The sequence below is a fragment of the Electrophorus electricus genome, unplaced genomic scaffold, assembly GCF_041902795.1.
Source record: "Electrophorus electricus isolate QZ-2024a unplaced genomic scaffold, ASM4190279v1 Scaffold27, whole genome shotgun sequence".
In the NCBI taxonomy this organism is placed as follows: domain Eukaryota; kingdom Metazoa; phylum Chordata; class Actinopteri; order Gymnotiformes; family Gymnotidae; genus Electrophorus; species Electrophorus electricus.
The window spans coordinates 2,147,627-2,167,631 of NW_027658550.1; the positions used below are offsets into that span (position 1 = coordinate 2,147,627).

At 38.1% G+C, this 20,005-nt stretch overlaps 1 pseudogene; it reads left to right on the forward strand.

Moving 5' to 3' along the window:
- Window positions 1-10,934: 10,934 nt before the first annotated feature.
- Window positions 10,935-19,227, forward strand: LOC145655522 (cytochrome P450 2K1-like; annotated as a pseudogene).
- Window positions 19,228-20,005: the final 778 nt, after the last annotated feature.

Below are 20,005 nucleotides of genomic sequence, written 5' to 3' on the forward strand. Positions count from 1 at the left end.
TCTGCCCTCAGGCGGTTGGCAGATGAGATGCCTAAACTGCAGGACTACCTGGAGAAAGAGGACATTGAAAAGAAGCTTCTGAGCCAAACCAATGAGGAGCTGCTCTGTAAGTAAAATATAAATATCTGTAAATATCTGTATAATATGTAAATAAAAGGAAGATGTGGTTGCATAGTGTAGTCATTTGATTATAAATAATCTCATAATAATCTTATCTACAAATTCTGCAGGAGTACCTGGAGAAAGAGGACATCAAAAAGAAGCTTCTGAGCTGAACCAATGAGGAGCTGCTCTGTAAATAAAATATCTGTATTATATGTAAATAAAAGGAAGATGTGGTTGTATAATGTAGTCGTTTGATTATAAATAATCTCATAATAATCTTATCCACAAATTCTTACACATTTACATAGTAACATTCACTCATATACTCAAATTCCATATCATACATAGAAAACGTCCACCTCATCTATTTCAGTTTTTTCCTGATCAATAATACAAAAAGAAAAAAGAAAAAAAGTGAACAGCACCCTCTAGCGATGAACCTCAATTATTTCAAGCGAACTAAAACATGGCTAGGTTAAGTCGGCGTTATTTTACAGCTAGAACAAAAAAAAATGCTCAGATTAACTTGTGTCTCATGGCACGCAGCTGAGTTTAAAATTAAACACAATTAAATCAAATTAAATTGACCCAGCTGCAACAAGCTCAGCAGCCACATTTAATTTCACTGATTGGTCAGTTAGCCAGGCTATACAAAACAGGCTATTGTTAGAAATTCTGCACATGTGATTCGCTTAGCTTCACATCTCACACTGCTTATAATTATAAGATGACGTATCCACGTTCGTAATAACGTGGTGAAATCTGCCAAAAATGCTGAGACTGAGCATAATAAATAATAAGACAATCTGAGCACTTAGTGAACATATTTCTAAATGAGAAGAAAAAGTTCCTCCAAACAATATAAAGCACACAATTCTATATGGGAAAAGTTACATTTGTCATTAAGAGAAGCACTACTTATTACACAAATGTCAATAACTGTCGTAATATTAATAGTTCAACAGTCTTCCTCTGTCTATTATACGCACTGTACACATGTTAAATATCTGCCTTGAAGTTACAATGAAATGACTTCCGGGCGCACAGAAAATTGTTATATACACACAGACATCCCCATACCAACATAAGCATAGTGCAACTCTATGTTTACGCACCAGGGATTGAGTGGGCAAGTGCGTGTATATGCAAGTTTAAATTATTATACACAAATGTAAGTAGTAGGCTATTTATGTGAAAATGTTTCATATGTATGTACAAGTCGTGTTTCCCTGATTTCTCCCTAAAGGGCCCCTCATAGTTCAGCAGTAATGAGGCTAGTTAGATTTTGCTCAGAATGAAGTACACTTTGGGATGTTATATGTATCACAGTCTCCGGTGAGCCGTACATGGTTAATCAATCCAGGTTGAGGTAGAGTCACTGCATTAATGACACGTCTGTTTGCATTGCCAGTTGTTGCTATGGCAGCAATGAAATTAGGAAATTCAAAGAAAAACAACTCATCTACACTCTTGGAACTTTAGAACCCCATATGCCCTGTGGCCTGATGTCACATGTGAGGGGAATCCCATGAACACCTTTACAAATCAGTCTGTGGAAAGTCACTGAAGAGGACAGAGGAAAAATGAGGCGTTTCTGGAGATGGTGTACTGGACGCATCGAGGACGAATATACAGACACAAAGGATGTGGAGGGTAAATGTAAATATAATGCCACTCACACCTGCGATTGCTGGTGCTGCCACTCATAACTGCGGTTAAAATTGCTTTTTTGTCTTTAGCGCTGCATTGTCGCCTCTATCTCCCAATATTTCATAATCCAGGCTTTAGAAATCTATTTTTTAACAGTTAACAATTTACTTAAGGTTTTGGTCTTTTTACCACAGGTTTTTACCATTGCGTTTGTATACTCAGTTTCGTCGAATAGTTAGCTAGCTAGCTAACCTAGCTGATTTAGCTAACCTAGCTAGTCAAAGCAAAAGATCCGTAACAGTCCTGTGAGTAGCCTATTTTAATCACGCTAAAACGACACAGTGGTGTATATGACGTCACTGTGTGTGTGTGTGTGTGTGTGTGTGTGTGTGTGTGTGTGTGTGTGTGTGTGTGTGTGTGTGTGTGTGTGTGTGAGACAGAATAGAACAAGTTATTTTATAAAGGTCCGACTGCACGCGGTGTTGACATTACGGTCAGAGCGCAAACCGACACTGCAAAATAACGATTGCGTGCCTTTTCCTCATATTGGATAGTTAGGACAATTCTTGATTTCTTCGATATCAAAGGTAGACCTAAAATTCTTCTTTGTCTTCCTACGTGTATCTAATTACTTTTGTATGTTTGTATGTATCTATCTATGTATGTATGCATCTGTGTATCTGTAATTATGTATCTGTGTGTGTATGTATGTATGTATGTATCTATCTATCTATCTATCTATCTGTAACTATGTATCTATTTATGTACGTATCTATCTGTATCTATGTATGTATGTATCTATCTGTGTATCTATGTATCTGTATCTGTATCTGTGTATGTATGTAAGTATCTGTACTGTATCTGTGTATGTATGTATGTATCTATCTATCTATCTATCTATCTATCTATCTATCTATCTATCTATCTGCGTATGTATGTACGTACGTATCTGTATGTATGTATGTATCTATGTATCTATGTACGTATGTAACTATGTATCTGTGTATGTATGTATCTATCTATCTAACTATGTATTTGTATGTATGTATGTATGTATGTATCCATCTGTAACTATGTATCTATGTATGCTTGTTTGTATTTATGTATGTATCTATCTATCTATGTACGTATGTATGTTTGTATCTGTATGTATGTATCTATGTATCTGTAACTATGTATCTGTATCTATCTATCTATCTGTAAATATGTATCTGTGTATGATTGTATGTATGTATCCATCTGTAACTATGTATCTGTATGTATGTATATATGTATGTATGTATCTATGTACGTATGTATGTTTGGATGTATCTATGTATGTATGTATGTATGTATCTGTATGTAAGTGTCTATCTATCTATCTGTGTATGTACGTATGTATGTATGCATCTATCTGTATCTATGTGTCTGTATGTATGTATGTATCTATCGCTCTATCTATCTATATCGGTAGGTATGTAACTATATCTATCTGCAGGTATGTATTGGTAGGTAAGCATCTGTCCATCTGTAGGTATGTATTGGTAGGTATCTATCTCTCTCACTGTAAGTATCTATCTATACATATGTATCAGTAGGTATATATGTATCTATCTGTAGGTATGTATTGGTAGGTATGTATCTGTCTATCCATCTACAGGTATGTATCAGTAAGTATGGATCTAGCTATTTGTCTGCAGGTATGTATCTATAGGTATGTATCTATCCATCTGCAGGTATGCATTGGTAAGTATGTATATGTTTTTATCTATCAGCATGTATGTATCGGTAGGTATGTATCTATCTATCTCTCTATTGATATGTATAGTTATGTATGTATCTGCCTATCCATCTATAGGTATGTATTGGTAAGTATGTATATATGTAATCTATCTGTAAGTATGTATCGGTAGGTATGTATCTATCTATCTCTCTATAGGTATGTGTTGTTTTGTATGTATCTGTCTATCCATCTGCAGGTATGTATTGATAAGTATGTAGCTATGTATTTATGTATCTGCAGGTATGTATCGATAGGTATCTCTAGATAGGTCTATCTCTCTTTAGGTATGTATAGTTGTTTATGTATCTGTCTATCCATCTATAGGTACGTATCGGTAGGTATGTATCTATCTACCTCTCTATTGATACATACATAACCATACATATCTGTCTATCCATCTATAGGTATGTATCGGTAAGTATGTATCTATGTATTTATCTATCTGCACGTATGTATCGGTAGGTGTGTATCTATCTATCTCTCTATAGGTATGTATTGTTATGTATGTATCTGTCTATCCTTCTGCAGGTATGTATTGGTAAGTAGGTGTCTATGTATTTTTCTATCTGCAGGTATGTATCAGTAGGTATGTATCTATCTATCTCTCTTTAGGTATGTATAGTTGTTTATGTATCTGTCTATACATCTATAGGTACGTATCGGTAGGTATGTATCTATCTCTATCTATCTATCTATCTATCTATCTATCTATCTATCTATCTATAGGTATGTATAGTTATGTATATATCTGTCTGTCCATCTGCAGGTATGTATCTATGTATTTATATATCTGCATGTATGTATCGGTAGGTATGTATCTATCTATCTGTCTGTCGGTATGTATAGTTATGTATATATCTGTCTATCCACCTACAGGTATGTATCGGTAAGTATGTATCTATGCATTTATCTATCTGCACGTATGTATCGGTAAGTATGTATCTATCTATCTCTCTTTAGGTATGTATAGTTGTTTATGGATCTGTCTATCCATCTATGGGTATGTAACTGTAGGTATTTATCTATCTCTCTCTCTATACAGGTATGTATAGTTATGTATATATCTCTGTCCATCTGCAGGTATGTATCGGTAAGTGTATATCTATGTATTTATCTATCTGCAGGTATGTATCGATAGGTATGTATCTGTCTGTCTCTCTTTAGGTATGTATAGTTGTTTATGTATTTGTCTATCCATCTATAGGTACGTATCGGTAGGTATGTATCTATCTATCTGTCTATAGGTATGTATAGTTCTGTCTATATCTGTCTGTCCATCTGCAGGTATGTATCGGTAAGTGTATATATTTATCTGTCTGCAGTTATGTATCGCTAGGTATGTATCTATGTATTTATCTATCTGCATGTAGGTATCGGTAGGTATGTATCTATATATCTCTCTGTAGGTATGTATAGTTATGTATGTATCCGCAGGTACGTATCGGTAGGTATGTATCTATCTATCTGTCTATAGTTATGTATTGTTATGTATGTATCTGTCTGGCCACCTACAGGTATGTATCGGTAAGTATGTATCTATGTATTTATCTATCTGCACGTATGTATCGGTAGGTATGTATCTATCTATCTCTCTATTGATATGTAAAGTTATGTATGTACCTGTGTATCCACCTACAGGTATGTATCGGTAAGTGTATATCTATGTGTTTATCTGTCTGCAGGTATGTATCGCTAGGTATGTATCTATCTATCTCTCTATATGTATGTATTGTTATGTAGGTATCTGTCTATCCATCTGCAGGTATGTATTGGTAAGTAGGTGTCTATGTATTTTTCTATCTGCAGGTATGTATCGATAGGTATGTATATGTCGCTCTCTCTTTAGGTATGTATAGTTGTTTATGTATCTGTCTATACATCTATAGGTACATATCTGTAGGTATTTATCTCTCTCTCTCTCTATAGGTATGTATAGTTATGTATGAATCTGTCTGTCCATCTGCAGGCATGTATCAGTAAGTATGTATCTATGTATTTATCTATCTGCAGGTATGTATCGGTAAGTATGTATCTCTATCTCTCTTTAGGTATGTATAGTTGTTTATGTATCTGTCTTTCCATCTATGGGTATGTAATTGTAGGTATTTATCTATCTCTCTCTCTCTACAGGTATGTATAGTTATGTATGATTCTGTCTGTCCATCTGCACGCATGTATCGCTACGTATGTATCTATTTCTCTATCTGCATGTATGTATCGGTAGGTATGTATCTGTCTATCTCTCTATAGGTATGTATTGTTATGTATGTATCGGTAGATATGTATCTATCTATCTGTCTATAGGTATGTATAGTTATGTATATATCTGTCTGTCCATCTGCACGTATGTATCGGTAAGTGTATATCTATATATCTATCTGCAGGTATGTATCGATAGGTATGTATCTGTCTGTCTCTTTAGGTATGTATAGTTGTTTATGTATCTGTCTGTCCATCTATACGTACGTACGTATCTGTAGGTATTTATCTATCTCTCTCTCTATAGGTATGTATAGTTATGTATGAATCTGTCTGTCCATCTGCAGGCATGTATCAGTAAGTATGTATCTATGTATTTATCTATCCGCAGGTACGTATCGGTAGGTATATATCTATCTATCTGTCTGTAGGTATGTATAGTTTTGTATGTATCTGTCTATCCACCTACAGGTATGTATCGGTAAGTATGTATCTATGTATTTATCTAAAGGTATGTATTGTAATGCATGTATCTGTCTATCCATCTACAGGTATGTATCGGTAAGTATGTATCTATGTATTATCTGTCTGCATGTATGTATCTGTAGGTATTTATCTATCTCTCTCTCTATAGGTATGTATAGCTATGTATGAATCTGTCTATCCATCTGCAGGTCTGTATTGGTAAGTATGTATCTATGTATTTATCTATCTTCATGTATGTATCGGTAAGTATGTATCTATCTATCTCTCTTTAGGTATGTATAGTTATTTATGTATCTGTATAGACAAATAGATAGATACATACCTACCGATACGTACCTATAGATAGATATCTATAGGTACGTATCGGTAGGTATGTATCTATCTATTTGTCTATAGGTATGTATAGTTATGTATGTATTTGTCTATCCATCTACAGGTATGTATCAGAAAGTATGTATCTATGTATTTATCTATCTGCACGTATGTATTGGTAGGTATGTACCTATCTATCTCTCTCTATAGTTATGTATTGTTATGTATGTATATGTCTATCCATCTGCAGGTATGTATCTATGTTTTTATCTATCTGCAGGTATGTATTGATAGGTATGTATCTATCTATCGCTCTTTAGGTATGTATAGTTGTTTATGTATCTGTCCATCCATCTGCAGGTATTTATCGGTAGGTTTGTGTCTATCTGTCTCTCTGTAGGTATATATATTTATGTATCTATCCATAGTCCATGCCACAGGGATCTAGAGCCACTCTGCTGGAACTGTGACTCTAGTTTCCTCCCATAGCGCTGATTCAGCTCTCTCACCGCCCTGTGCTTTCCGTATGCCACAGACTTGTACTTGTTCATGTTCCTGATGAGCCCCACGTTGTAGGCAGTAGTGTGAGAGTTCAGAGGCTTGCAGATGGTTTTTTTCTCACCCTGGTTGGGAAATGTCTTTATGGTGGCTCTTGGAATCATTTCGTCCACCAGTTTTCCAATAAACCCTCCTACTGCCTCCGTAAACTCGGTTAGGCACCATCAGCAGGTTTAGGGACCATCAGTAGGGTTAGGGACCCTCAACAGGGTTAGACACCATCAGTAGTGGGGTTTCTGTCCACAAAGTTTTTGCAGAATTGGAAAAAGCCCAAACACCCAAATATCACAAAAAGATTTTTACGCTAGGATGAGATGGAAAAGTCAGAATATTGCTAAAGTCAAAATGTGAAAAAGAGTTATGGAAAAAGGTTTTTTGAATAAACAATGATGTATCAAGCCAAAAAACTGAGCCATTTTGCTTGTTGAAATGCCAGCCCAAATCACGGTAGCCTATGTCATTTATACAGGGAGTGGGAGGTAAATCAGGAGTATGTAAAAATGATAGCTGAGTTGTAGAAGTATATTCATTTTTATCCCAGAGATGTTCTCAGTGAGCTCCACCTATATAAATCATCTCAATTTTTTGCAGCAAGGTGTGAAAATTGTCCATTGCCATCACTGATAAAGAAGAAAGAATCAAACCCCGGGTATTTAAATGAATCATTAACAGGAAATAAGGAGGGTAGTTGAATTGAACTGGCCATGTTGTTCAAAGATGTAAGAGCTGACCAGTTGGAAAAGTTGGACCAGTTAATCTCGTATCCTGAAAAGGACCTAAATGTGTCAAACTGCAGAAGGTGCACACTAACTCTCTAACTCTCCCCCTCTGTGATTTCTAGGTGTTTGCCATCAGCATGTACCTGAATGTCAACCTCAAAATTAAATTTATTTATTAATACAAATTTTTATTACTACTTCTTTTCCCACCAATTGCTTTACATCAGACACTGGACAAGTAATTTAAACCAATCATGATTAGACATTGAGGAGCTTAATTCAAGAAGTAGGCATCAATAGCATTCCATTCATAAACAAAATTATTAAAAAATTGAAATGTTATGAATACAATACAATAAGTACTACCTTGAATACTTGGTAGATTTCAAACAAAATTCTTAATTGCATCTATTCTCCCTATGATCAAACTTTATGGAACAATCCCATGTTTTTAATCAATAACAAACCCTTTGTATTTTGCACATGGAGGCAGAGAGGTATAATCAGCCGGGCACAGTTATTCTCTGGTATTTTCTTTGACGTCAGAAAAATACAACATACCAGATAACTGTCACTTTCAATTTGTACAAAGATGTTTTAAAGAAAACAGTCAATATCAGACACTTTTGTAACCATACTCCCCCTAGCCATATATATAACTACACTAAATTAAACCTCAGAAAATGTTAACACAAATACATAAACTCATAGCATCAAATAAATACAATATCTCACTCCTAGTTGAAAAATTGACCTCAGATATAAAAGAGGTGCTATCTCATCAGCTCTGACCCTACTGATGGTCCCTAACCCTGCTGTTACAGGCTTTGCTGAGCCTGCCCACCATTTAGTAGCGTTCCTGCTTGTTTTTAATTTTATTTTATTTTCATTTATTTTCTTTTGCTTCTATTTGAAGCTGCTTTGTTTTCTTTGTGTGTTTCATTAATAAATCGTCACTTAATGAGTACTGTTAATCGCGCCTTGTTCCTGATGATGTCACATTCAGCTTTTGTCCTTTCAGCGTCACTCTAGCATCTCCCACCATTCAGTGCAACCTGTTCCACATTCCAGGTCCATCAGCTCTGTGAATTTGCACCCATGTTTTGCCCCACAATCCCTTTACAACATCTTACTGCTGTTTGCACATTATACTGAGTCTACTGGATAAAGGCTGATATTAGTAAAAAATATTGTGATATTGTCGTTCCTAAATCCCCAGTCAGCTAGTTGTAAAACTGAACCTTCAAATATAAAATCCTGTAGAGGTCTGCATACAAACAATGACGTATGTGACATCACTAATGAAAATTGAAAAATAAAATCAATGTCCCCCTAAAGTGCAGCCAAAGAATACTGGCCAGGGCATTAAAAAAATAAAATAAATAAAATGACATTTTTAGACTACTTTCAAGTTATTCTAACAAAATAGGGCTACTTCACATTAATTATGTAGTAAATGGTGACTTGTCATTTCTATCGTAACACTACACCTGCTGACCTGCTGGTTGGTTGAATGCAAGGAGAGTGACTGAACACACACACACAAGCAGAAGAACCAGGAGGTGTAGGATGGAGAGACACATGGAGGATGTTGTAAGGAAAAATAGGACCCAAAGATGTAGTTTTTAAAGTTTATCACTCTTTTACCATCATCATATACAAACTTAGAAGACAGATACTGCTCATTTTGGAGAACAGATTAAGTGACTATTTTTGCAGTGTAGACGTCACAACGTGTGGTTCTAGTACTACCACTGTGAACTACTCTGACAGCTAATTACTAAATGTGTCTAGAAATGCACATTTCACACCAAAAAACTCTTAATAACTTTGTTTATGTCTAAATCATTGAATGATAAAGAAAATTAGTCAAATCCATGAAGTTCCCCTTTAACTTTAGGAGCATGCTCATAGCTAGCTATGAGGTCACTGAGGTCCACACCTTGGTCATTTTCAGAGCTAAAAATTAAATTTTACCGAGAAGAGTGCATTCTTAACTTGGTTTAGACCTGTTATTTAGTGCCAGCTATGTGTGCGAGAACACAGCAGCCCCTGATGGCATCAGCACCTCCACTGACAGAATTCTAATTGACATACATTGACAGCAACACTGCAACAGGTGGCTTGTGTGAACTGGCAGACAGCGTAGCATTTAGTAAGACCAAGCAATGATTCATTAGACCATTATCTACAAGAAACATTCAGAACAGTACCCTGTGTAATATGGAACAGTAACAGTATAATATGTGTACTCTGGCTATGAAGACAAGCCTATTTTTTGCATATTAGTAGGTTAGCTAATGTTTCATAAATTGTTACTGATTAAAAAACAGCTTATAAAAGGAAAGGGTTAAGGTAGTAAAATGACAAGAAGGCTACAAAATAATTGTTTTACAACAATGGCTAAGTAATGCCTCGCTGTAAATGTCTCCTTTTACATCTGCCTCATCTAGGAAATGATGCAATTGTTCATGATAGTCACAGATACGTGACTCACATGGTAGAAATATTTACAAAGTGGAAGTGATATTAATTAAACACTGGAATAGTTTTCATAATGTTCATTTTTCTACTTTTTACAATAATGTTTGCATGGAATGTAGGTGTGAGCTAACAGTAGCTAGTTTACGGAGAAGATAGCTAGCTAGTTGGTATATAGCATTTTTTACAACAGCTATTGTCACAAATATAGTGTTATGATCACCTCAATAAATTGGCAATCAAAAATGATAAGATTACTTGGGGCACCTGTAAGGTGCGGCGGCCCGAGTGCCGTAGGGCGAGGGGCAGGATGCACAGACTCTACCGACTGGGACGAACATTTATTAACAAACGACACAATGGCACGCTTATCACAAACAAGGAACATGAAATGGTTAAAGTTAAACAAACACGATACACAAGAATACATCTAACAAACACATTACATTCAGACATTACGCCAACAATAACCAACATCCTGCACACTTTAACACGCGTTTATATACATTAAGGTGCAGGTGTATATACGAGGTGCAGGTGTGGTTACAGACAAGACAGTCCTCCCACTGCACATGGCGGGTCGAACCACGTGAATCGCGGGAGGCGAGCGTTCCGTGACAGAACCCCCTCCCAAGGGGCGCGGATCCCGACGCATCCGTCCAATGAACGTGAACCTCCAGGTACCGTGTACACGTACACACAAACACAGCATGGCAGTGCCCGGCGCCCAGGCGGGCCAGGTGCCGCCAGCAAGAGAGACCTCGCGGGGAGAGAGAGAAAGGCAGCTTCCCTGCCTCTCTCGGGGCAGTCCGGTACACTCCACCACACGTTGCGCCTGTAAACACAAAAGGCGCAAACAGAAACACACAATAGCACCAACACACAAACACAAGGCGCTGTGACGTGGCGCCCGCCGTCCCCGCAGGCTCCTTGACGTGTCCGTGGCCTCAGCGGACACGCGGGGGTGCACGTCCGCCCCGGTTCCAGACATCCCTAAACGGTCCTCCTCTTTCCCGCCGCTCTAAGAGCGTCCCAGAGGCGGGTTGCCTCTGAGGCTTTGGGCAGACCTTTCCAGTTTCGCTGGCGAGTCAGCTGAGGAGAAGGGTCTTGGGAGATCCCGCTGGCTCCACGCAACCGCCCTCTTTCTGGTGGTTGTGGTGCCCCTCGGCCCTCCCTGGCCCGGGCTCAACCGCCTGAGGCCCCCCCCAAGAAATTCCTGGGGCTGTTCCCCTCTACCTCCGGAGAAGACGCAGACAACGGTCCTCTCCCCTATATCCTGGGATCCAGGCAGAGGTGCAGAGGATGTTCATGCACCCCCCGCTAGGAATTACTTTTTTTGTCGAGGGAGAGTGCGTGCTGTAGCGGTTGGTTATTCTGTAACGTGTGCTGTAACATAGTCAATGTTCACTGTATTAGTGTTCACCGTATGTGTTTAATGTTAATCGTTTCTTGTTTGTATCAGTCGTGAGTGATTCTTGTGAGTGCCGTTAGTGTTTCATGTTAAATGTGAATAAATGTTCGTCCCAGTCGGAGGAGTCTGTGCGTCCTGCCGCTCCCCCTACGGCACTCGGGCCACCGCACGTTACCGCACCACTCTGATTAGCAGGGAAAATTAATGAATTAATTATTATTTAAGGACTATGTTAAATCAGTCTTGACTCATAAAGTCACAAGTTCAACAATGTGATTATTACTTCTGAAACCCTAACTAAATAAATAAATATGGCAGTGTCTTTACTTAAAATTCAAAAAAATCCATCAACCCATTGTATAGAGTACATTGTATTAACAGAAAACTTTTTATCCATCCAATTTGTGTTTGCAGATGTCAAAACAATATGGATCCATATTCACTGTGTATTTTGGTCCAAAGAAAGTAGTTGTCCTGACAGGATATCAAACTGTCAAACAAGCACTGGTGAATCATGCAGAAGAATTTGGAGACAAGAGACATCAGTCCCATATTCTATGACTTCAGCCAAGGATTCAGAAAACCTTATTCAGCCAATTTAGATGATGGAATGTGTGTGTGAGTTGATCATGGTACTATTTAAATTTTAATTAGGTAAATTATTTGTTTTTCATTCATTATTTATTTACTTTTTTGTTTTGATTTTTTTCAGAATAGATGGTGACTAGACTTCAGAAGAGTCCTAATAAGGAGCCTCCTGCTATTGAATATATTAGCCCAGGGTAATCTGTAGATAAACTACACCCTGTATGTTAATAGTGACTATGTAGAAATGTTCAAGTAGTGGTGTGCTGCCAAGAACTAATACTAAGGACTAACTGTTTCACATCCTGTTTAAGAGCCTTATAGGAGGGTAGAAACTGTTCATCAGCACAGAATGAGGTAGACTTCAGGAAACTAACTAGGAAGTAACAGAGACAATGACAGCAACAGCAACACCAAATCTAAACACAACTGGCAAACCAAAATAACCGACAAACTGGAAAGCAAAACAGGGCTTAAATAACCAAGACTGATGAAGATCCAGATAAACATTACCAGACACGGGTGAACATAATTACAGCTGGGGATACAGGCTCGGGGGTGGAACAGAACGAAACCAAAACAAGAGCTTGACAAAACCGAGCCAAGTATACCAGGGACAGAAACCAAACCAAGCACGTAAATATGTCGCCGTGGGAACTGCGATGCCTGTGACACACAGTGAGCAGGCTGTGTGCTGGGTGGCTACTGTCTAGCTGCATCATTTTCATTTTCCTCAAGCAGCAGGACTGATGGCTATCCTGTAAGGCTGGAGGTTTGTGGCCTATGATGGATTCTGCAGTCCTCACTACTCTCTGGAGGACCTTCAGTCACTTGCAGTGCAGCTGCAGTACCAGACAGTGATGCAACCTGTGGGTTTGCTCTCTGTTTTAGATCTATAAAAGGTGGTGAAAATGTCAGGCGGCAGGCCAAACCTCCTGAACCTTCACAGAAAGAAGAGGTGCTGTTGGGCTGATCTCACCAGTGTGTTGGTGTGGTTGAACCAGGTGAGGTCATCTGTGAGGTGTATACCGAAAAACTCAACCGACTCTTTCCCCTTGGGATACGTTGATGTATAGGCGAGAGTGACCACCCAAATGCAGCTTCCTGTAGTCCACAATCATCTCCTTCATTTTACTGACATTGAGCTGGAGGATGTTGTCGTAGCAACACTTTGACAGAGCACTAACCTTGTCTCTGTAGGTTGACTTGTCTCCCCTTGTGATGAGGCCTAGGATGGTTGTGCTATCAGCAAACTTGAAGATGATGTTAGATGTGTGTTTGGCTACACAGTCATGTGTAAATGGGGAGTACAGGAGGGGGCTGAGCACACAACCCTGTGGAGCCCCTGTGCTCAGAGTCAGTGTTGAAGAGAAGCTGTTTTCTACTTTCCCCACCTTGGGTCTGCATATCAGGTAGTCCAGTATCCAATTGTGGACCAGGTACCTTGCGTGGGTTAACTGCCTTAAAGGATCTGACCTCCTCAGACACAAAGCTCTCCTGATCTACTGGGAGTTTTGCAGCAAGGGGGATGTTTTCCTCAAACCGAGCATAATGAGCATTTAGCTTCTCTGCAAGTGAGGAGGTCAACCCCCCTATCACAGTACCAACTTCCTTTGTAGTCAGTGATCATGCAAAGTCTATTCCACATATGTCTGAGAATTCATTGATGTTAGTGCCAGCTGTGTCACAAAATATCCACCAGTCTGTGGTTTCAAAGCAGTCCTGAAGTGTGAAGGTGGCCTCTGCACTCCATTGATAGACTGATCAGAAAACCTTTTTTCCTGTTTGAGTTTTGTCTGTATGCAGGCAGGATAAGGATGGAGGTGTGATCAGATTTTCCAAAAGAAGGGCAGGGGAGGTGTTTATATCCTGAAGGAGAAGTCACCCAGAGTGACACCAACAAGGGAAACATTAATAAAACAAGATTCATGGTGAAAGAGCATGACTAAAGTGTAAGAGAAGAATTAGGAGAAAAGGGGAAACCGTTGTGAAACAGCCAGAGGGAAGCCAGGCCAGCAATGTTCTTCATAAAAGGCCATTTTCTGAAGACAATTATTATTTTATGTTATTTTCCTTATTAATCATGGTTATAATTTGGTTTTGCACTGGAATAGATCATAAGCAGTTTCCCAATGTGTGTTTCATCATGAATACCTGTTTTATATAAATATTGTAAAAACATGCAGTTGTCTCACAGTTAAGATGAAAAACCATTCTGCATTTTGTGTTTACATTTACATTTATGGCATTTCGCTGACATTTAGCTGTTTAACAACAAAGGTTTAATGATTTCTGTTTATGATCAAGGAATTCTGTTTTCTAATGGTGAGAACTGGAAAGAGATGAGGCGCTTTGCCCTTAGCACCCTGCAGGACTTTGGGCAGGGCAAGAGAGGGAGTGAAGAGAGAATCATAGAAGAGATGTGGAATTTGAGGGAAGTGGTGGAGAACTTTAAGGGTAAGAGACATAAGTATATATTTTCTATTTTACTCTTACCAGAAGTAACTATTTTTTGTAGTTGAGCCAAAAATGTAATTATCCAAATTATCCATAATGTAATTATCCATTTATCCAAAATGTAATATATGGGAACATTTAACATCCTGTTATTGGTTATTGTATAAATGCCTCAAATATCACCTCAGCCATTGTATATGGAAGCAGGTTTGAATACAGTGATCCTCGGTTCCAAAACATGGTAAACCGAAGCAATGAGAATATCAGGATCACTGGTTCAGCTTCTATACAGGTACCCTGCTATGTTTTTGAATAAGCAAGAGACACAAAGATAGGATGATGTATGGATAAATGTAGGAGGCACATAACAAAATGTTAATCTGTGTGTTTGTAGCTTTACAATATGTTCCCCTGGCTTCGGCTCTGGCTAAAGGACTGGAAAATTATCATGGCAAACTGTGAAAAAACTCTGAAGGATATAATGCAGCTTGTGCACAGCCTCCAGGAGACCCTGAACCCTCAGGAGTGCAGAGGCTTTATTGACTGTTTTCTAGCATGCAAACAAAACGTGGTATGTCCTTCTTGTGCTGTATACAGAAATGCTTAATGTGTCAAGTTTTATCTTGTACATAGTGCATATACAACCACTCATATTTTGGAGTATCCATATGACCTCTGTAGTGGTATGAACTCCTAATTTATAATTCTGCACTCATCAAATTTGTTATAGTTATAGTAAATTAATGGGGCACCATCGCATATGGAAATATTTTAATCAGTCTCAACTGGAAGTCGCAAGTTGTCTAACTCGTGATCATCCACCACAGGTTAGAAATGCCACCAGTGAAGCCACAAACTTGACAGCTAATGGAACGTTGAACTAATCAGCAATCGCATAGTGTATAATACATTGAAGAATAGAGGGAATAAAGAGAGAAACCAGATAAAACAAATGAGAATATTTGTTTAGAAAACAAAAGTAATCTACAGGACTAACTAGAAGACGACTCAATCTGACCTTTAATCAATAGGCAACTTAAGTTAATTTATATAGCACTTTTCATATACTGTGGCAATTCAAAGTGCTTCAGTAGCACTATCTGGCTGCCAAATGGTGAAACAGAAAACTCTCGTTTGCATCTCAGTGGGAGATTTTGAGTTTGATCAACAATCGATAGGATGTTTAGCAACTAATCACCAATTCTAAAGGAATTAATGTATTGATTCATATAGGTAATATCATTTTTAAAAACAGACAGGATAAATGAGAATAAAGGTCATACAGGGATCCCTAATAACTGACAGCATTACCTAGAGAACTACTAGATGTGAAGTTTAATTGCTAGTACTACAGTAAGTGGAAGCAGTAGTGGAAAGACTAACAAAATTAACATGTTTTGCTTAATTGACTATACTTGCACAAGGAGCTCTATGAGTGTGGGAAGCCTGATTGTCACACTGTGTAAAGGAATTCCCTGTTCGCTATGTCACAAGAATGACAACATCAAAGTTGGCTTTCAAAAGGCCGTTATCACTTCTTATTATGGGGCATTTGGACAGTTCCAGCAGCCTGGAACATTGTCCATGTGTGCGTGATGCTCTGTGTGGGACAAAAACAAGCACACAAAAATCACACAATTCACAATACAGATAGGGGCAATATTCATGGGAGACAGGAATGTCTTTCCCTTGCTCCAAAGCAAGTTCAGTCATGAACTGTCAAACACCTGTTTCAAGCTTGGTATACACCTCTTTAACTGGTGTTTAAACATTGATAATAGCAGTATCTATACACATTGCGTTTACAATTGGCAGAGTGTCCTTGATTGACTCTCTTAATTCAGTGGAAAGTTAAATGTAACACTGTTCAGATTGCAGAAAATAAAATTAAAAATAACACAAATGTACGATGAATGTGAAGACCCACTGTGCTGCAAATGAAACGTGATGCAAAATCAAAAAACGCATGCAACTTCAGAAACCCTGCAAATAACAGCTACAACACGACGGACATGTTTCTGAGGACACGGAGAGGGAATGGACTCCTATGAGACCAGTGGTGACCGAGTAGCTAATGAAAAATATTTATATTTGTGATTACCATGGTTATATCGTTTGTTATGGATTATGTTGATACAGAATGAACAACTGATCTATTCATGCTCAGCAGTTTTGCATATTTAATTCTGCTAGGTTGTAATGCAGCTTTAAAGAACGCTGATGAAAAAAAAAATCCCATTTAACGCGACTATGTTTCTGGCTTAATACGTAGTTAGTTAGCTAGCTAGCTAGCTACCTTCAGAGTGTGTTACTAATTTACAGGATACACTATGTTTTTGTTCAGGTTTGATAGTTTAACTGGTCTGCTACAGTGACCATCTTGTCAATTGTCTTATTCTTACTAGTTAATCTCAAGTGTGTTGTTTTTACATACATACAAAATATGGTTTGAAATCAATAACGCTCTAAAAGTAGGTATATGGACAGAAACCTAGTTGTATTCGACAGAATCTCTTTAGGCTGAACTGGAGTTTAAAATAGTAACACACTCTGAATGCATCTAGCTAGTTATTAACTGGCAGGATCAGGTTTATATTTCTGTTAGTTGGGATTTTGTTTTATCAGTGTTCTTTAAGGCTGCATTCTTTACAACCAAACATGTGCAAGAATGCAAAGCACAAATAGGCCAATTGTTCATTCTGTACCACCAGTGACAAAACTTTGGAAATCACAAATATAAATTACTTTTCACTGGCTGTTTGGTTGAATAACCCCTTTTTGTGTCCCCCTGAAACAACACTTTCATTGTGTTGTGACTGGATTTGTAGCATTTCTGAAGTTGCATGTGTTTTTTGAATTTGCACTGCATTTCTGAAATGTAGCATATGTTGTCATTTTGAATAAAATGTTTTTGGAATTTGTATAACATTCATGAATTTGCATTGCATTTCTGAAATGTAGCACATGTGTTTTGATGAATGTGTTTAATGTAGTTGCAGCATGTTGGGTCTTCCTGGCCACCATACAAATGAACATGGATGAAACAATGGCTTAAGTTGGCAAGCATAAATGGAACCTTATGATTTTAAGCTTCTTTATAGGTTTTAGCACAGCAAAACTGGTTCCTTAAAAATATAAATAAAATGGGACTTCTTAAGAAAACCTTTTCATGCTTGTTGAATTGGTTCACTGTTAGGCCAGCTGATTAGGCTTGGTATGGAAAAAGCCAGTGGTTTGATGGTTTTCAAACATCTCTCTATATGATCCCTGGTATTACTCAGTTGTACTCTGATGGAAGAAAGTGGTCTCTTATGTTGGCTGACTAATTGATCCCTTCTGATTATTGGTTAGGAGGCTGGAAAAAAGAACTCATTGTTCCATGCACAGAATCTCCTTCAAACTGTTTCCAACCTGTTTGCTGCTGGTACTGAGACAACCAGCACAACGCTCCACTGGGGCATTCTGCTTAATGGCCAAGTACCCCCACATACAAGGTAAGAATTCCAACTGCAATGTGAATATCCAGTGTCCAAGACATTTCTCCAATGAGGAAGACAAAGAGGTGCTTGATGGTGTTTGAGGGTTTACCATGGTTGCTTCTTGTATTTGTTTATATTGTAATATTGAAAGAGTTGATTGCTTTTGTCTTCTTAAAAACACGAGACAATATCTTCTGTTGTGCTCCAGATCAGGTACAACAGGAGATTGACAGGGTGGTTGGAGGCCGCCAGCCAGTGCTGGATGACCACAAGAACCTGCCTTACACAGATGCAGTCATCCATGAGACACAGAGACTGGCAGACATAGTACCCATGAGTCTCCCTCACACCACTACCTGTGATATTAACTTCCAAGGCTTCTTCATCAAGAAGGTCAGGCTGTTAGATTAACTGAGAAGAGTCTAAAAGCAATACAACAAAAGCATGCATAGGATAAAATTATTAAATGTATGTAGGAGACTGAGAGCTGAAACTGGCTGGTTTATAAATATAACAAAGACATGACAAAATGGCTGCGTAAATTTAAATTTTGCACTGTTGTCATACCAGAGAAAGCTGTCACTAGCTTCCTGCTTAAGCTAAAACTGTGATTCTTTGCAGGGAACCTGTGTATTTGCTCTTTTGACATCCGTGTTGAAGGATGAGAATGAGTGGGAGAGCCCTTACACTTTTAATCCAGGACACTTCCTCGATGAGTAGGGACACTTCATTAAGAGAGATGCCTTCATGCCCTTCTGTGGAGGTGCACTGAAATCATTTTCTGTCATTGATCTGGTGCTCCAGATTTCATGTTGTACTTTAAATGTCTGTCTGTGTGTCTGTTAAGGGCGTAGGGTGTGTCTGGGAGAGAGTCTGGCCAGGATGGAGCTGTTCCTCTTCTTCGCCACTCTTCTGCAGCACTTTCGTTTCACTCCTCCACCTGGCGTGTCTGAGGAACAGTTGGACCTCATGCCAGCTGTGGGCTTCACGTTGACCCCTCTCCCCATAAGCTCAGCGCAGTAAACTACTTGGCATAATCCATTCACTTTTAACATGTAAGGGAAGTATTTACATTCAAGGTTGGAATAATATTGGCAAAATACTATTTAAAAATTCACAGGCACTGGTGCAACCTGGATTTCAAAGTTCATCACACGTGACCAACACATTCACATGTAACTCACTTATCTGCCCCAACACTTGGCACCTAAAATTAAACCCTCATCATTCATATTGCTGAGTAACATTCAGTTTTATAATAAATGTATGATTTCTTATATGTGAATGAACCTTAATAATTTACAGTAAATATTAACAGTGCTTTTAGTTTTTCATGCCAAGTCAAGTTCATAGTCATCCCTCAGTATAATTCGTATATACATTATTACAAATGTTTCATCTGACAGTAGTGTGACACATATGAACAACATGGGAAGTCTGCCTCTGTTTTGCCATAATCTTCAAATAAAGTCTAATATTTCTACTGCACAAGGTATGATGCATTTCACTGTAAACACTCTCATCATCTGGAAACATTTGATAGAAATTGTTGCATCTTGTCCTCCCTAAGATGATCAAGTTTTTTGTTAGTGGATTGAAATAGTAGCAATGTATGTTTTAAATTTGTCAAAATACCTTTAACCAGGGCACCATGCTAAATGTAGGGAAATATGTTAATTATAATTGAAGTGTAATTACTTTAAAAAAAGCTTTATATTAATTCAGTCTCACTCAGGTTATGGTTAGTCAGAGTCCTAATCACGTATGCAGGGATTATAAAAATGAAAGTGAATCCTGCATT